The sequence below is a fragment of the Hemiscyllium ocellatum genome, chromosome 45, assembly GCF_020745735.1.
Source record: "Hemiscyllium ocellatum isolate sHemOce1 chromosome 45, sHemOce1.pat.X.cur, whole genome shotgun sequence".
In the NCBI taxonomy this organism is placed as follows: domain Eukaryota; kingdom Metazoa; phylum Chordata; class Chondrichthyes; order Orectolobiformes; family Hemiscylliidae; genus Hemiscyllium; species Hemiscyllium ocellatum.
This window is the reverse complement of record NC_083445.1, coordinates 29809094-29827765: the sequence shown is the minus strand read 5'-3', so window position 1 is coordinate 29827765 and position 18672 is coordinate 29809094.

Here is an 18672-nt window from a genome sequence, read left to right as displayed (position 1 = left end):
TTTTGGAAAACCAGCAAGGTCACTTCTTCCACCTTCCAAAAACTCTTGGTGACTGAGTTGGTGCCATTGCTATCCCAAGCTCTGTTTACCCAACCAAATAAACATTCCAAATAAAGACACTAACACCTACCACTCACTGTCTGCAAGTCCAAACCATTCGAATCCCAAATCCCAATTCGGAACTACAAACAAATCTCACAAAGAGACCCCAATCTGTTATAGACCAGGCCCAACACCTCAAAACATTCTTAACCAGATAGACCAGTCCATAACGTTGCTGTTTGTTCAGGTAAGTGTACACTGGATATTCATGGAGTGAATGAGCTGATTCAACTGCCAAGTTAGTGTGATGGTGTTGGAGATGCTGTTCCCAATCCGGACTGACTGAACTCTCCCAGTCAGGAAGCCCAGGATCACGTTACAGAGGGAGGTATTCAGGCCCAGCAGACTCAGCTTTCCAATCAGGTGCTCGGGAGTGATGGCGTTAAATGCCGACCTGAAGTCGATGAACGATAATCCGATAAAGGTGTCCTCCTTCTCCAGGTGTGTGAGGGCCAGATGGAGGGTGGTGGAAATGGCATCATCTGTTGAGCAGTTGGGTCAATGTGTGAACTGCAGGGTGTCGAGTGAGGGGGGCAGCAGGGTCTCAATATTCCTCACCACAAGCTTCTCAAAATACTTCATGATGATGGGTGTTAGCGCAATGGGGCAGTAGTCGGTGAGACAGGAGGCTGAAGACATCTTCAGCATAGGGACGATGGTAGCAGCCTTGAAGCATGGTGGGACTATGGTGCAGTTCAGGGAGTTACTGAAAATGTCTGTGAGAACATCTGCCAGTACATCGGAGCATCCTCTGAGCACTCTGCCAGCGACGTTGTCTGATCCTGCGGCTTCTGTGAGTTGACTCTGCATAGGGTTTCCCTCATATTGGCCGTAGGAAGACACAGCACCTGGACATTGGGGGGGAATGGACGTTCTCGATGCGACGTGGTTTTTTCTTGCCTCAAACTGTGCATGAACAAAGGCAGACTTCCACACAATTTCCCAATGGAAAACTGCATCGATGGAATTGGGAAAGTCAGGTTTCTTACTGAAATGGCTTGGAGGTAAGGATACCCACTGAGCTGTAGAGCTGTTGGTTCTTTATCCAATCAGAAGGCTTTCTTCAATGCAAGAATTGGCATTCTCGCGAGATGGTGCTCCCAACAGTTTCCATGAAGCTAATCAATCACGTGATAGTCAGTTCTGTTGTTGTGTAGTTTATGTTAATGTCCAGCATCTGTTAGCAATACTTGGAATAATTAGAAGCTTTATTTAGAAAATTACATTCAGCTGAGTTACTGATACACCTTACCAAAATTGAAAATCACACAACACCAGGTTATGGCCCAACAGGTTTAATTGGAAGCACAGGTTTAATTGGAATTGTGTGCTTCCAATTAAACCTGTTGGAGTATAACCTGGTGTTGTGTTATTTTTAACTTTGTACACCCCAGTCCAACACCGGCATCTCCAAATCATACCAAAATTGAATTTGCAAAAGCCCAGTCAACCTACTGAGGGCATATGGGAGGGCAAGAGAAATGCTGCCAGACCAGGAAAAGCACAAGCTTTCATGGAATTCCCTAGCCCGAAAACCGAATGAGAACATAGACCATAGAACAGTACAGCACAGTACAGGACCTTCAACTCCTGACATTGTTCTGAGTTTATGAGATTTTTGGAATGTGTGGTTCTTTGTAAATTTGTGCCAAACTGCATCCCTACAGCTGCCCGACCGATCCAGTCATTATTTGTAAAAGTGATCGGGAGAGTGCTGGACAGCGTTTGAAAGACTGGGAGCTATTGTGATCAAAGACCCACTGTTGGTTGCCCCTAATGTCCCTGAACCCAGAAAGGCTGCAATCAATGCATGTGACATGGGGGGTGGGGGGGTGGGGGTGCGGTCTGATGACAACATGTGAAGCCTGTTGGATTGGAAACCGTTTTGAACTCATGCCCATCATGGATACAGACCACCATGACTACGTACTGATCATAATTGGGAAGGCAATGGCCCAGAGGTGTTTTCACTAGACTGTTCACCCAGAGACCCAAGTAATGTTCAGGAGACATGGGTTTAAATCCCACCCTGGCAGATGGTGTAATGTGTACTCAGTAAAATCTGAAATTCAGAGTTTAATGATGACCATGAATCCATTGACGACTGTTGGAAAACCCCATCTGGTTCCCTAATGTCCTTTAAGAAAGGAATCTTCCATCCTTACTCGGTCTGGCCTACATGTGACTCCAGACCCACAGCAAAGTGGTTAACTCTTAACTGCCCTCTGAGAAATTCAGGATGGGCAATAAATGCTGACCTGGCCAGTGCTGCCCTCAGCCCAAAAATGAATGAGTAAACAAAGTTCCTTGGCATTTCCAGGTTAAAAGAGTTCATTTCACCAAAGAGAATCATTGCAGTGTGTGTGTGCGCAAGAGAGAGAGACTGTATGTGTGCGTGTGTGTGTGAGAGAGAGAGAGAGCCTGTGTGTGTGTGCGTGTGTGTGTGAGAGAGAGACTCTGTGTGTGTGTGTGTGAGAGAGACTGTGTATCTGTGTGTGTTAGAGAGAGACTGTGTGCGTGTGTGAGAGAGAGAGAGACGGTGTGAGAGAGAGGCTGTGTGTGTGTTAAAGAGAGTGTGTGCGTGTGTGTGTGAGAGAGACTGTGTGTCTGTGTGTGTATGTGTGTGTGAGTGAGAGACACACAATGTGTGTCAGACTGTTTGTGTGTATGTGTCGAAGGGACACATTTACGTTTTCTCTTCACGAACTAAGTGCATTAAGTACTTTTATATTTTCATTGAGTAATTTTATTTCATAATAAATCAATATTTTTGAAAGAAACCTGATCAATGGCTCATTTTATTTCAAGCCTAATATGGGAATAGGTTTTGATTGTATCAGTATCTGGGTCAGACAATGAACGATGCTGTACTGTGTGACACGCCTCCCATCTTGGCCATAACAACATGGATTGAATATTTATTAACAGATTTACTTTCATCAATTGTAACAAAAAGGAAAACAACGTGATGCTGATTTTTCACAGATTGAGGTATGAATAGAATCGCACGGCCAATCATGCCATTGCCCACTGCAGGAAGTCACCACACAGACTTCTTCATAACTTTCATGGCCATTCGGCTGACTGCTGTCCCAACACCTGAAAGAGGAGAGAACATGGAACAGAATCAATGGACTGCTCAATATTACATTTCATTTCAGAACTTTCTCTGATACAGACAAGAGTTTCTACTGGAAACTGAGGGTTCTCTGACAAACACCGTAACTGGGGTGGGGGGGGGGGGGGGGGGTGGTGAATTCACCACATATAGAAGGTATGTTCTTGTAAAGTCTCTGCATGAGTTGGGATATGGCAAGGAATGTGGGAGAATGATGGAGAAATCGAGTTAGGGCTTCCTGGACCCCAGAAACAACAAGTTGCAATTTGTAAATAAATTCCAGAGTTTGAGGTGAGGTTCTTGCTCATGGACAGCATAAGACCTTATTAACGGGGATTATCACTCATTATTACATAATGTCACCTCATTAACACACAGGTAGGATTAGGCACATGCTGTGTAGGAACGAGATGTCGGGGTTTCTGGTATAAAGCTCCAGCAGCTGCCTGGTGGCTCCAGAAAGCTGCTTGCTCCTCTGGCCCTCTATTTTGTACACCCAGTAATATTATCTCAGGGCTCCCTCCCTGGGCCACAGGCTCTCACACCTCATGGCCAGGGAGATTAACATCCCACACACAGCAGCTCCACAGCACCATCGTGACACACCTCTGATCCACTTCCTTTCCACTCATCGGAATGCTACAGCAAGGACACTCGACATGGAGGACGCACACACTCAGCTCCGAGAATGGAGTAGGCTGCATCAAGTCTAAAGGGACGAGGCTTCATTTCCATCAAGGAAGGCATCCTTCAGTCAGGGTTGGGGGGTAGGAGGTGAATCCCAGTACAGTAAGGCAAGGACAGCCCCTGGTATCAGTCCAGGGGCTTGGATATAGTCAGTCAGGGCAAAGCACAAAACACTGGTCATCCTGTTTTGGCTCTTTCTGCCCTATTATTATCTGCTTTCTCTTGGAATGAGGGAAAGGAAGAAATGAAGATGAATGTGGCTGGCACAGTTGTTAGTATTGGAGCAGGCTGTGGGAAAATGGTTAGGTCTTCTGAGTGAGTAAGTGGACAGTACTGAGGCTCCGCAGAGTTAGTGGTGTGGGCCGACAGAATGGGGGAGTGAGGGAGGGAAGACGTTGCATGCAATAGTGAGATTTGTAGAGCATGAGCCTTTTTGGGAGGTGTGTAATAGAGAGTGTGAGGGAGCTGAAAGAAGGTGGCTGGACCCGGCCTGACAAAGTGGAGAAGGTCATAGACCTTCATCATCCAGCCAAAGGTGGACAGGCAGGAGGCTGGAAGAACACAGCAAGCCAGGCAGCATCAGGAGGGAGAGAAGGCAATGTTTCAGGTAGAACCCTTCTTCAGGATTCAAGGCAGACAGACAGTGCTTGAACAAGGGCAGGGTGGACTTTGGAGGAGAGTGCCAGTGCTAGGGATTCGAGATTTCCTAAAAGTGGGAAGCATTACCAACTACAGCATGCAAAAGATCCGGGCTCACTTTGCATAAAGGAGTGAGTTTGTGACAATAGCACGAGAAAAGTCACTGATCCATGCAGACAGACCGTGACACAAATGAGATTGGGCCAAAATATGGGGAAGATTCAGCCCTGTGTGTTCATCTCACCGTAACATGAATTTTCAATGACAGCTCTTTAGTGCATTGGTACTGACAGCAGTTACTTTTCCCTTGACTCATAAAACTCTGACTGTTAAACTGTTAAAATAATAAAACGCAGAGCCAAATTCTTAATCGTCAATTGACTGGATTCAAGTGGAAACTCCAGGTTTGATTTCTCCTCACAGTGCTGAAATGGGACTGACTGAAATATGAAGCCATGGGAGAATCCAAACAGTAAATACAAAGAGATTGATCCAGCAATAATGACAGTGCCCAGGAGGAGAACAAGCAAGGTCAACACTGATACAATGGTGACCTTTGACCTTTGTGTCAGTGAGAATGTGGGAGATAGATTAGTACAGCACAGCACAGGCCCTTCAGCCCTCTGTGTTGTACCGACGTTTATCCTAATCTAAGATCAAACTAACGAACATACCCTTCATTTTGCTATCGCCTATGTGCCTAATCAAGAGTATCTTAAATATCTCTAATGTATCTGATTTTACTCCCACCGCAGGCAGTGCGTTCCACACACCCACCACTCTCTGTGGAAAGAACCTGGACTGAATGGTCTGTACATCTCGATGACTCTATGAACTCTGACGACTCTCCTAAACTTTGTCCCAAGTTAAAAATCACACAGCACCAGATTATAGTCCAACAGGTTTAATTGGAAGCACGCTAGCTTTCAGACCGACGTCCCAGTCCAATACCAGCATCTCCAAATCAAAACGTTGTACCAATCACCGTAAAATTATGCCCCTTCATGATAGTCATTTCTTCCCTGGGAAAATGTCTCAAGCTGTTCTCTCTATCTAAGCCTCACATCATCTTGTACATCTCTATCAAGTTCCCTGTTGTACTATTTTTGCGATAATGGGAAAAGTTTTCTTCAAAAGACATGCCCTCCAGTCCAGGCAGCATCCTCTGCACCCTCTCTCAAGCTTCGTCATCCTTCCTATAATGAGTTGACCAGAACTGAAGATAATATTCCAAGTGTGGTCTAACCTTGGTTCCATAACGCTCCAGCATGACCTTCCGGCTCTTAAACTCAATCCCCCTGTTAAAGAAAGCCAACACCCCATTTGTATTCTTACCCATCCTACCAACTTGGGTTCAGATTCATTCCTTCCAGCATCCAGAAGCAGTTGCTCCCACATGGAAGGAAGGATCTGGATAGGGATGAAGCCAAGGAATTCTCACTTTGAAGAAGTATCATGTGCCAACTCACGGGCACCATCCACCAGTTCAGATAAACTCGAAAGAAAATGGCCAGTTTTCCAGGCCTCTATTCCCACTTTCCCTGTTCTGTCCGGGTTCCTCTGGAAGTCAATAGCCGAGAGAAGTTCGAACAATGAAATGTATTTCATGCTCTTTCTTAAAGCAACATAATAGATGGAAAAACTGCAAAAATCTTACCCAAAGAATGCTTCCAATGAAAAAATTTATATGGAGTTGATGGAAGATCATACCAGACAAGGCATTTCTCCCCACCCCCACCCTCCTCTAGCTTATCTCTCCACGCTTCAGGCTCTCTGCCTTTATTCCTGATGAAGGGCTTTTGCCCGAAACGTCGATTTCACTGCTCCTTGGATGTTGCCTGAACTGCTGTGCTCTTCCAGCACCACTGATCCAGATACTGTATCTACCCCCACCCCAGCCAAACCTAATTACTTCCTGACCCCACAGTTACCCACTCACCCACCTCACCTCACCTACCCACTCACCTATTCACCAGCACACATTCCAAGACACAGATTGGTGCAACATCAAGGAATGAAAGGCCTGTAATGCGCTGTGATGCTCTATGTTCTATGTTATAATCTAACTCAGGCTGAAACATACACAAAATCTCTTCCTCACAGCTCTCTGTGATAAGGAGCTCCAAAGAGTCTCCACTCTCTGAGAGAAGAGATTCCTCCTCATCTCCGTCTTAAATTGGTACTCCTCCTTTCTCAGACTGTGCACTGTGGTTCTAGACTCTCCCATGAGGGAAACAGCATCTCAGCATATAACCCATTAAATCCCGTAACAATCCGATACGTTTCAATGCGATCACCTCTCATTCACCTAAACTCCAGTCAATTCGAGAATCTTCAACCATAACAAAGTGTGTCTCTATCTATCTGTAATATCCTGAAAACCTCGATTAGATTACCCCTTAACCTTCTAAATTTCAGATAGTACAAGGTCCCATCTGTCTAACCCCTCCTCACCATGGGCGGCACGGTAGCACGGTGGTTAGCACTGCTGCCTCACAGTGCTGGAGACCTGGGTTCAATTCCTCACTCATGCGACTGTCTGTGTGGAGTTTGTATATTCGCCCCATGTCTGCGTGGGTTTCCTTCGGGTGTTCCGGTTTCCTCGCACAGTCACAAAGATGTGCATGTTAGATGATTTGGGCATGCTAAATTGCCCGTAGTCTTAGGGGAATGGATGGGTTGTGCTTAGGCAGGTCGGTGTGGACTTGTTGGGCCGAAGGGCCTGTTTCCACACTGTAAGTAATCTAATCATAACTTAACCCTTGAATTCCAGATTTGACCTCTGTAAACCTGTTTTGTACCCCTCCAGGGACAAAACACCTTCCTAAGGTGTGGTGCCCAGATCCATTCACAATAATTCAAGTGGATTACTACAGCATGACATCTGCATCCCTGTACTCCAGCCCTCCTGATATGAAGGCCGTGTGGGTCCTGGTAAATTTTAGACAGATAAGAAAATAACATTCCTCACGGAGGGTGAATGATTCTTTGAAAAGTTGGTGAAAACTGTCCTTGAATGTTCTGAACACAGAGACAGATAGATTGATTGTTCGTGGAGGAGGGATTGGGGAGGTGGTGCTGGTGAATGGTTACCTAGAGTCAGCAAAAGTATGAAGCAATCTGCCCAGCTGCGATTTGATTGGATAATGGAGCAATCTCCAGGGGCTAAGTGCCCACTGCAGCTGCTAAGTGGGATGTTCATCTGAAGTAATGAGTCAGTGCACCCTTCATAAATCATTTCCTTTCACAACAACTTCAGCTTCTTATCCATAACCTAACAGGAAAAACGGAACAAGTGATTTGCTCCAAGTGAGACTGCAGTCTGACAACCAATGAACCGAACGAACAGATTGTTCCAACCTGCTCCTCAGCATTGTCAATGACAACAAGGTGGGCACCCATGGATTCACAGAATGTCTGAGCTTCTTTCCAAGTTGTTTTCTGTGTTGAAAAGTAGTAACACCTTTGGTTCCCCTGGCTCCACTGGTCGGGCAGTTGGATGTGAAGCAGATCTGTGAGGGTATTGAGATAAACATGAGAAACGGCTGAGGCACAACAGTATCTTACAGATTTCCTTAATTTCTGACATTTTTCATGGCAGGCTGCATTTACTGGTTTTCAGTGGTAATATCTCTACCTCTGAACCAGGAGGTCTGGGTTCAGTCCCACCTGCTCCAGAGTAATGTCGTCACATCTCTGAGTAGGTAGATTAGAAAATGTTTCTATCGGGAACATGGAATAATCGGATTAGCTCTGACCTTACTCCAACTCGGAAATCATGCTTGCTTCTTTAAAGAGTCACAATCATCATTTTGGGATAAGTAGCCTCCTGTTATGCTGTTACATTTTTAAATGCTTGAAATTTCTACAGTTCTCAACAGCGATATAGTCTTCTAAGATATTACTACTCACAATTTCAGCCATTGCCAAAGCTGATCCCATTGTCAAAGATAACAGCTCTCGCAGAGTGACGTACTACTAAATGTAACAGACAGTAACAAGGACGATGACAGATTTTGGGAAGGCAGAAACAGATTGGGGAATTAGATGGGGACATAACACAAAGGGATTAACAGCTGAGAAGTGTGAAGTGATGCGTTTTGAAAAAAGAAAGAGGAGAAACAACAGAATAAACTATAGAATTTGAAAGTTGATACTGGAACAGAGAGCTGCGAAGTTGCAATCTTTGATGTTTACAGAACAAATTACCGTCATGAAAATATTTAGGATCCTGAAATAGTGCCGGGAAGTTATTTTAAATCTTTCTAAACCAGTTACTCACTCTCACCGAGAATAGCATGTTCAATTTTGGGTCTCACTCTTTTGGAATGACGTCCAGCCCTTAAAGATGAAACAGAAGAGATTGACTGGAATGATGTGGGGAAGAGAAATGTTCGTTCCATGGAGTGAGAAGATGAGATTGCTCTCCACCCAGAGAAGATTATGAGGCTGATATGTAGGGCTTATGTTGAGGATGAGAGAGAGATGAGCAGAGGATATGGAGATTTGTGGTGTGGAGATTAACAAGGAGTGGGAAGAGAAGGACAGGGGAAGTGTTAAGGTTGGCGAAACGTCTGTCACTCACAGTGCTATGACCAGCTTCAGTGTCGTGGCTGGAGAGCTGAGTAAATCAAGGTATGATTTTGTAATCCATCGTTGTCCCTAGGCCGCCAGGAAGGCAGGAAAGGATCAGACTGCAGAGCCCCTCTGATAAGAATAGCAGGAAGACCTTAAATCCTTGAGTGCATGAAGAATTGATATTGATGACTCCTAAGAATGAAGACAGATGGGGAAAAAGGATTTGCTGAGATGTTTCCTTTTTAAGCCTCTCTTTGTCCCTTCACTTTATCATCCTCCCTGTAACCCTGCTCTCCCACTCTGTCACCTTTCCTCAACCTCTTTTCCTGTGTTCATGTAAATAAAGGATACTTTTTAATTGAGTAACGCACTGTGAGAATTGGGTGGAGTGCTGCCTGAGTTTCAAATGTACATTGAGAGGTCCCCCCAGACTGGGGGGAATGAGTTTGGACATGTTTAACCAATGTGATACTGGCAGTGAATCAAAACTGGCAGCTTCCCTGAGAGCGGCCACAGGAGAGTGAGTGCAGGGAAAGGAACTGAATGATGGAGACGCATCTTCCCAGTGTAATAGAGTAGAGAGAGTAACTGGGAGTGCAAAAGGAGAGAGATGCGCCCCACACCATGGTGAACAATAGCATTAATGTTTAAAACAATATTTCAAATATTTTTGCTTCATAAATCAATACAAAGAAATCATGTCCCATTGCTTCATAGGTGGTGATTTCATTTTGAGTTCTTGTTAATTTCCTTTCATTTGTTTTGGGCTGCCCATGTCAGTCACATTACTTCAATGAGTTTGCTACTGCTGGAATTGGAATCATCAGGAAAGAACTGACATTTATATAGCACTGCACGACCCCAGGATGTCTCTAAATGTACTTTAGAAACAATTAATCATAGAAGCCGCCATGACATTTTCCAGATTGCCAGGTCCCCACAACCTGCAAAAGATGATTACTTCTCATCAAATCTGTACTTTTTAAATTTTTTGAAGTAGACTCTTTTAAACGAAATTGGTAACTATGTATCTCATGATTTGCAAGCTAGCTGCAGCTTCAGAAATGCCCAGGTAATAATTACAGGGACAAAGGTAACCAGATGATACCCTGGTGAAACTTCATTGCCAGTAATTGTTGGGACAATAACCTCACAGAAGGACAGAGAGAAAAGCACAGCCTCGGTCTCCAAACCTGGGCTAGAAACAAAGGGAAAATCATCATATTGTATCATAGTTGCGAAGGAACGAGTAACAATCGATCTTCTAGCAGAGGTAATCTATTCAGCCCATCAAGTTTGTTCTGCCATTCCACGTGCCCATGGTTGACTTAATAATCCTTAACTAAGATTAGATTACTTACAGTGTGGAAACAGGCCCTTCGGCCCATCAAGTCCACACTGACCCGCCGAAGTGCAACCCACCCATACCCCTACATATACCCCTTACCTAACACTACGGGGAATTTAGCATGGCCAATTCACCTGACCCACACATCTTTGGACTGTGGGAGGAAACCGGAGCACCCGGTGGAAACCCACGCAGACACGGGGAGAACATGCAAACTCCACACAGTCAGTCGCCTGTGGCGGGAATTGAACCCAGGTCCCTGGCGCTGTGAGGCAGCAGTGCTAACCACTGTGCCACCGTGCCGCCCCAAAACTAAACTTTCGTCTTCTTTTCCCCATAACACTGGATTCCCTCAATGAATGAAAATCGATCTCAGCTTTGAACATGTTTAATTACCCAACTGTGACATCCCTCTGCAGTACAGAATTCCATCGCTTTACAAAGATCAGACAAGAAATTCCTCCCCATTTCAGTGTTCAATGGGCCAACCATTGCTCTGAGATAATGTTCTCTCGTGCTGAGCGTTTTCACAAGGAGAAGCAACCTCTCCACATCAATCCTCTCAGGTCCCCTGAGAATGTTATATTTTTCAATAAGGTTGTCTCTCATTCTTTTAAGATCCAATGGAACACACTCAACCCACTCAACTACTCCTCATAACACAAGCCTTAGTTCATTAGCTCCATTGCAGAAAGTCTGCTGGCTGGTGAGATGCTGCATCAGAAACAGCCAAGGGTGAAGCAGGAATTTCCCAGGGCTGTGTGATCACGTTGGTCAAGTGGGTGGGGCCATAGTCAATTCGATGGGCGGCTGGGGGGACAGTGTGGAGGAGTTGAGAAATCTTGGGAACCTGCTCCAGGGTCACTCTTTAGCACAACTCGTGGGGCTTGTTGCTCAAAACTTACCGAGGGTTTTAAATACAAGTAAAACAAAGAGGCTGCATTTCCAAGGCTGGTGTAACATGGACCCAAAGAAGGAATTGCTTCTCAACATATTTACAATTCTCAATTGCGAAGGAGGCATGGTCACTCTGTGAGTATGATCAAGAAAGGAACAAAGAAATGTAGACCATGTTCCTGTTCCGAACCACTTCGTGATGATCCCTTGCTTGACCATACAGCTCTTTACTCTTTCGCTTTGTACTTAGTCACTGAGTTTGGAAATGGGCAGCAATAACACACAGTTGAAAATCTGTTGCTGGTTAAAGCGCAGCAGGTTAGGCAGCATCCAAGGAATAGGAAATTCGACGTTTCAGGCATAAACCCTTCATCAGGAATCCTGATGAAGGGCTTATGCCTGAAACGTCGAATTTCCTATTCCTTGGATGCTGCCTAACCTGTTGTGCTTTAACCAGCAACAGATTTTCAACTGTGATCTCCAGCATCTGCACACCTCATTTTTTACCCAGTAATAACACACACACAACTATATTTCGGTAAGAGTCAATCCCTGCAGGAGAGGCACTGGGTGAGTCTGAAGGGAATAAAGAAACTGAGGAGATTGTGAGGACTGCAGATGCTGGATAATCGATGTAGTGTGGTGCTGGAAAAGCACAGGTCAGGAAGCATCTGAGGAGCAGCAGAATCAATGTTTCGAGCTTAACCCTTCATCAGGACAGGTAAGGAACTGAGACAAGGCTACATTCAAGTGTTTCAGTCAGATCATCACCTATCATGGCCAACCTTCTTTCAAAAGATTGCTTGCCCATTCCAAAGTTTACTCGAGTGATATTTCTCTGAATTATTTTCAATGCATTTACATCTTGCCTTGAATAAGGTGACCAAACCCAATTAGTCTTCCAGAAACAATGTCACCCACGCCCTGTTAAGCTGATGTATTACATGCATATCCAGACTTTGCATTTGATTCTCCTCACAATCAACATTAACAAGAATTAGTAATGTTAATCAATAATAACAATCATTCTAAATATTCGTTGTATCTGCAAAATAACCTTTTGCGATTCATGCACTTAGATGCCCACATTCCTCTCCATCTCTGAGTTCTGCTCTCTCTCACCATTTAGGTAAAATATTACAATCTTTTATATCAAAATGTAAAATGTTGCATTTATCCACAATATACACCATTTACCAGATGTTTGCCGACTCACTTGACCTACCTATACTCCTTTGGAGCTCCTTAGTTTCTCTTCACAGCTGACTTTCCCACATGTCCCTGTGTCATCAGTAAATGCAGCAATCCTGTCTTCAGTTCCTTCATCCATACCTTATGAATAGTTTGAAGAGCACTGATACTTCCGGACTGATTTCTGTAACACACGATGTGTTGCCAACCACACCATGTTCCATTTATTCACGGATTATTTCCTGTTCACCAGCCAACTTTGACCTGGAAGCAGACCCTTCGGTCGAACTCTCCGTGCTGACCAGCAATCCCAATTTGACCGAGTCCCATTTGCCAGCACAGGGCCCTTATCCTTCCAAGGCCTTCCTGTTCATATACACATCCAGATACATTTCAGTGTCGGAATTGTACCAGCCTCCACCACTTCCTCTGGCAGCTCATTCCATACGCACACCACTCTCTGCATTACAAAGGTACGATTCGGCTCATTCTTAAATTGTTCCCCTCTCACCCTAAAACATTACCCTCTGGGCTTGAGCTCCCCCACCCTCAGTCATTCAGCCTAACCAGGTCAATCGTGGTATGGACTGAGATTGCATCATTATTTGATGAGTTGCGAATGATGCTGAACATTGCATTCTAAGCAACAATGTAGATGCTGGAACACTCATTTCAACATGGAAAAAAGGTATGGTCAAGGATTTCAGCAGCTGACTGTGATGCATTAGCCAAATATGTAACTTCGCAGACGACAATCGGCAGTTTTAGTGGATATGGGTATCAGAGAGAACTCCTCTTTCACTGGGCGCAGTGGGCTGCAACATCTGCTTGAGAGGTACTATGTTGTTTGATCAGAGCAGTTATTTTAAATACACCAAGTTTTGCAACGGGAATGTTAGCCGAGATTTTGCTTTGAAGTCTATCATGTTCCGAGGCACATTATTAATAACTGAGAAAAGTAGACAGATTTATTCAAATAGGACCTTTTGGAAATTCCTTTCCAGCTAATCTGGGGTTTCTGACCAATCATTCAGTTTCACCTGGACATGTCAGGAAACTTCAAATTCTCTCGGCTTGTCATAATACAACCATTCTAACGTGTTTCTCCATGTTCCTGAAGCAATGAGACAATGTCCCTGATCCCTACAAAAACCTGCAAATGCTGGAAATCTGGAAGAAAAACAGAAATTCAGCAAGTCCCTCAGCATCTGTGTAGAGAAAGCAGAGCTAACGTTTCTTCAGAACTGACGGTAACCAGGAAAAAGTGGTATAGGTGCTGTAGGCAGGAGGTTGGTACTGGGGTGGTGGGAGACAGGGCGTATTGTGTGTAGTGCACAATTGGCAGAGTTGCAGCCTACAGAGAGAGAGAACAGCAGTTAGACCGACCAAGGGATGGATTGGGTTCAGCCATAAAGAAAGAACACTTCATTAGAGGGACTATTAGGAGGAAAATATGGATTGGCTGTGATGAACGCAGCCCAAAATATGACAAGTCAGGGCTGCGGTGGTGGGTAAAGGCTGGAGAAGGTGTTCAAGCTCGAAAATTGTTGAACTTTTTTTTGAGTCCTGTCGGCTGCAGCGTCCCCAAGCAAGTTCTGTTTTGTCCCTGATCCCTGTTTGATTTGCCATTCTCATCGTTACAGTTTCTGTGAAACTGGAAAGCCAAATAATGAACGAGGAAAAGAACACTGTGTTCAAACAGGAAAGTAATGAAGATGGAATGTTGTCCCTTGCACATTGAACTTCAGATTGACGTGTGAACGAAGCTGATTCTCAGGTTTTATTCATTAAGTTGAAGCCACAAGTGACTTTAATGAATGTGTCTCAAAAAGTGTCAACATGATCAAAGCTCATAATGAGGAAAGCGGAAAGGGCCAGGAGAAGTGGGACGATAAGTAGGAACGGGGGAAAGGAAGTTCACTGGGGCCGGTGAAAGGGGGAGTGGAGGGCAATGAGAAAGAACTGAAGGGAGAGGGAGAAAAGAGTGAAGGGTGGGCAGATGGCTGGGGATGAAAGTGGTTCAGGAGGGGAATGGACGATGTTATTGGAGGGAAAAGTAAAGGCTGGGATAGAGGGATGGGGGCAAGGCAAACAATTTGGAGGAGAGGGAAAGGAGAGAAAGAAAGTGGACAGCATGTGAAACGTGGGGATTGGTTTTGCTGAAGAAGATGCAGAGTAGAATTGGGCATGGAGGATACTTGTGGGTTGGGGTTTCACAGTGAGTGCAAAGGAGAGGGAAAGGGAGCAGAGGAGGTTGGTGCTGGAAAGGCAGTCACTGCTGGTGCTCTGACTGGCTTCAGTAATTCAGGTCGGCCTGGGAAGGAAATTGAAAGACGGGTTTGCAATCTCTCTCCGTCGTTTAGAACCCGAGTAACAGCTGGGGCTGAGCAACCAGGGCAGGCTGCAAGGGACCCCACTATCAGGAAGGCTGTCTGTGCGGGACTTCAATGTTTGAAAAAGTACACCATAGGTTAATGAAAGCATCAATGATGTCCCAACAAAATTGGAAAGATACACCTCCCCCTCACAGCGAGCCTGCTCAATCACCCTTCCGTTTCCCGGATTGATCGAAATAAAGGCTGTTTTTCGTGTGACATTTTGCCTTGTGACGAGATGTCGAAGCTTTTCATCTTGTATTCACCAAACCGAGGGTATAACAAGCAGACTAGAAACGGAGGAACCATTTTATACAGACGTACTGATTGATTGGCCCTCTCTTTTCATGGAGGTGAAGCGAGAACAGTTAACTATCAATCGCATTTCCAGGCAGGCCAATGTCTCCATGAATGCAGGAAAATCTGTTAATTTCCAGGAATGCAGCAAAATCTGTCGTTTCCAGGAATGCAGGAATAATCTGTCATCTCTGGGAATGCAGGAAAATCTGTCCTCTGCGGGAATGCAGGAAAATCTGTTATCTCTGGGACACCACGTTTTGTTTAAAATGCATATACCTACAAATTCCTTTTGTCTCCATAAAACAGAGGAGTGATGATGTTTGCAGGAAGCTTCGTACATGAGCAAATCCATCACAGTGCTGAGCCTGTCTGATGATATTAAATTGGTGTAAGCCTGAGCCCAGCGTGATCATTGGGAAAGGGCTTTCCAATTGCTGAATCAGCCCTAACAGAGAACAGACTTTCCTGAGGATGCCAGCACAAGCTGACTGAAGGGCAGCAGCCTTCAGCTCTCACTGCTCACCTGGAGCAGTGTCCAGGCCAGCCCACATGACTCTGCAAGGGGCAGGGATCTCAGACTAAGTGGACACAGGAAGCTAACTGGCTCATCCTGCTGTGTGGGAAATCTGAGTGGTTTACTCCACTATCAGGGTGTGCCTAGACGTACTTCTAAATGCAAAAAGTACAAACATAACTCCCTTATCCCAATCATCTAGATAGTCTTGACTATAAGCCCTCTGCATGCTCTTTAATGTCTGATGCCACCTCTCTAGTGCTCCCTGCAGTACTGGATGATATGCAGTAGATTTGAATTGTTTTATTCCTAAGCTGTCCATAATGTCCTTGAATACTTTTCATAGAATCATAGAATCCTGACAGTGTGGAAACAGGCCATTTGGCCCAACAAGTTCACAGTGACTCTGTGAAGAGTAATCCGCCCTGACCCATTGCTCTACATTACATTTACCCTTGACCCATGCAACTAACCTACACATCCCAGAACACTATGGACAATTTAGCATGGCCAATTCACCTAACCTTTACATTTGATGTAAAGATTGACCATTGATCTGATTGCATCTATGTTGGTCGTCGAATCTGGTGAAAAAAAATGAATAATTTCCACTACAATTCTTTTAAGTGTGATGTTGCATAATGGAATGGTTCCTAGCAATCTATTAGACGAAATAGATTGCTAGGATCTGGACGTTCATCTGATAACTGTTTTCCAATGAGCATCTTGGCAACTAGATTACTCCATTTTCAGACACATTGTGGCTTCCCATTTCTTAATCAGTGTCATTGTGCAGCATTGCTATAAAACCGGTCTCATCCTCAACTCTAGGAAGAGAAACCTGATCTACCTATACACACTGTGAATTCAGTGTCAGCCGGTCTGTTTTCTCTTCCAGCCATATCGCTCACAATAAACTGTCAATTTCACTTCCAGCTGTGATTTGTGATCTCTATAACCTATTGGGCAAGTTTCTCCGACAGTTTTGCATTAGTCGACAGGCCCTTTTGTTTTCTCTGCCAACAAGGTAAGGGAAACTCACATTTTAAATTCAATCCGTCCGGTACCTGGCGGTCAGCCCTGCCCAGGGGGTCAGACCAGAGAAAGGCAGGACGATTGCAGAGGGTGGCCACAATTCTGATCTGTGGCGAATTGACTTCAGCTCCGGCAATTTGGAAATTGAGTAGTGATCTGGCCTGTGGATGTGGACGCTCGACTCCACTGCTGCCAGCACTTGGCCTGTGGAGGTAGTCTGGTAAGCGGTTAAATTATTGTACTAATTGACAGCCGGCTGCTGCTGCAATTTACAACGTGAGTAGTGACTGTGGCCTGTGGAGGTCGGCCCTTGGCTACTAAGTTGTTAACTGCCTTTTAAGCTGCCAGGTCTGGGTCTGTGGAGGTGGTCTGGTGGGAAAGGAAGTTAACTGGCAGCCGGTAATTCGGTACTTAACAGCGTGGATTGGGCTTGTGGAAGTCATCACCTGGGCTAAATTAATTACCTAATATTTTTGAATAAGCCTTAACTTTGTCCAAACATGCTTCACCTTGAGCCTGGACTTCTGTCACTAACCTGTTCTAGCCAGGAGAAACATGGTCGGGCAGAGGAAGTTAGGTACAATACATGGAGAGACCATTCATCAAATTCTCCCTTTACTTCTGACAGATCCACAGATCGAACAACATTGACTTGGGTCCAGGTGTGTTGTCCTGTCCGGTGTTTGCTAAGTGTTTGTTTTGGGTGTGTCTGCTTTCTAACCTGTCAGTCACTCACTGCCTGCCTTCTGTTAGCTCTCTGTGTTTTGTTTTCCATCCAAACCTGAAATAGAGCACACAGAAATTATCCCAAGACACCCAGGAGCCGTGGGGGCACGGACATCAACCGTCTGCCGGGAGATGCCAAATGTGGGAGCTGTGTAAACCTAACCACGTGGTGAGGAAGGCCGGGGTCGGAAATGTACAGGAGTCCCCTGAAAAGGCATGGTAAATACATCAACTGCAAGAACATATGGGAGATGCTCTTGTTACAGCTGGGTCACCGGCAGGCATCGTGCAGAAAGGCAGGGGACAGCCGTTCCGTTATCCCCTTCACAAGGGACCTTTACACCTGGTCCCACGGGAACTGGCTTTATGGGGGAGGGGGGCGGGGGGCTTCAACATTGATTATTGGACCACGGTCATTACAGAGGGGCACGGGGATCTCTCATGGGGCAGTCTCTACATGTTGAAATGTCTCACAAATTTCGGGACTTTGACAAACCCCACCAGCCCCCTAAAGTTAAAGACTGTAGCAATAAAACCCCGGCCAAGGAGACCCCTCCCACCCCGAGTACAGCCGCGCCGCCTTACGCCCCGCAATACCCTAACCTTCCCCTAGCTGGCCCAGAGCCAGACCCGCTGGAAATGAAGTGGTTGCCTTTGTTACCATGCAGTCCCCGACAAGCCTGCAGCAGGATGGAACAGCCCCTGAGCATTCTGAGTCCCCACCGCGGCCCCTCTCAGATAATGGCATCAAGGCTCACACGCAGCATGTCCCTGCCCCGAAACACCATGATTTGGAGATGCCAGTGTTGGACTGGGGTGTACAAAGTTAAAAATCACACAACACCAGGTTATAGTCCAACAGGTTTAATTGGAAGCACACTACCTTCCGGAGCGACGCTCCTTCATCAGGTGATTGTGGAGGCTCGATCGTAACACAGAATTTATAGCAATAATTTGCAGTGTGATGTAACTGAAATTATACATTGAAAAATTGATTGTCTGTTAAGCCTTTGATCTGTTAGAATACAGTGATAGTTTCACTTCTTTCATGTGTAAATCACAGAACCCTTCTTTTTAAAGTTGCATTCTCGGGTTAGCTACTAACAATGTTGATAGCTAGACAATATGTTGAAGATGTTAGCCCCCTGTGTTTTCTGTCTAT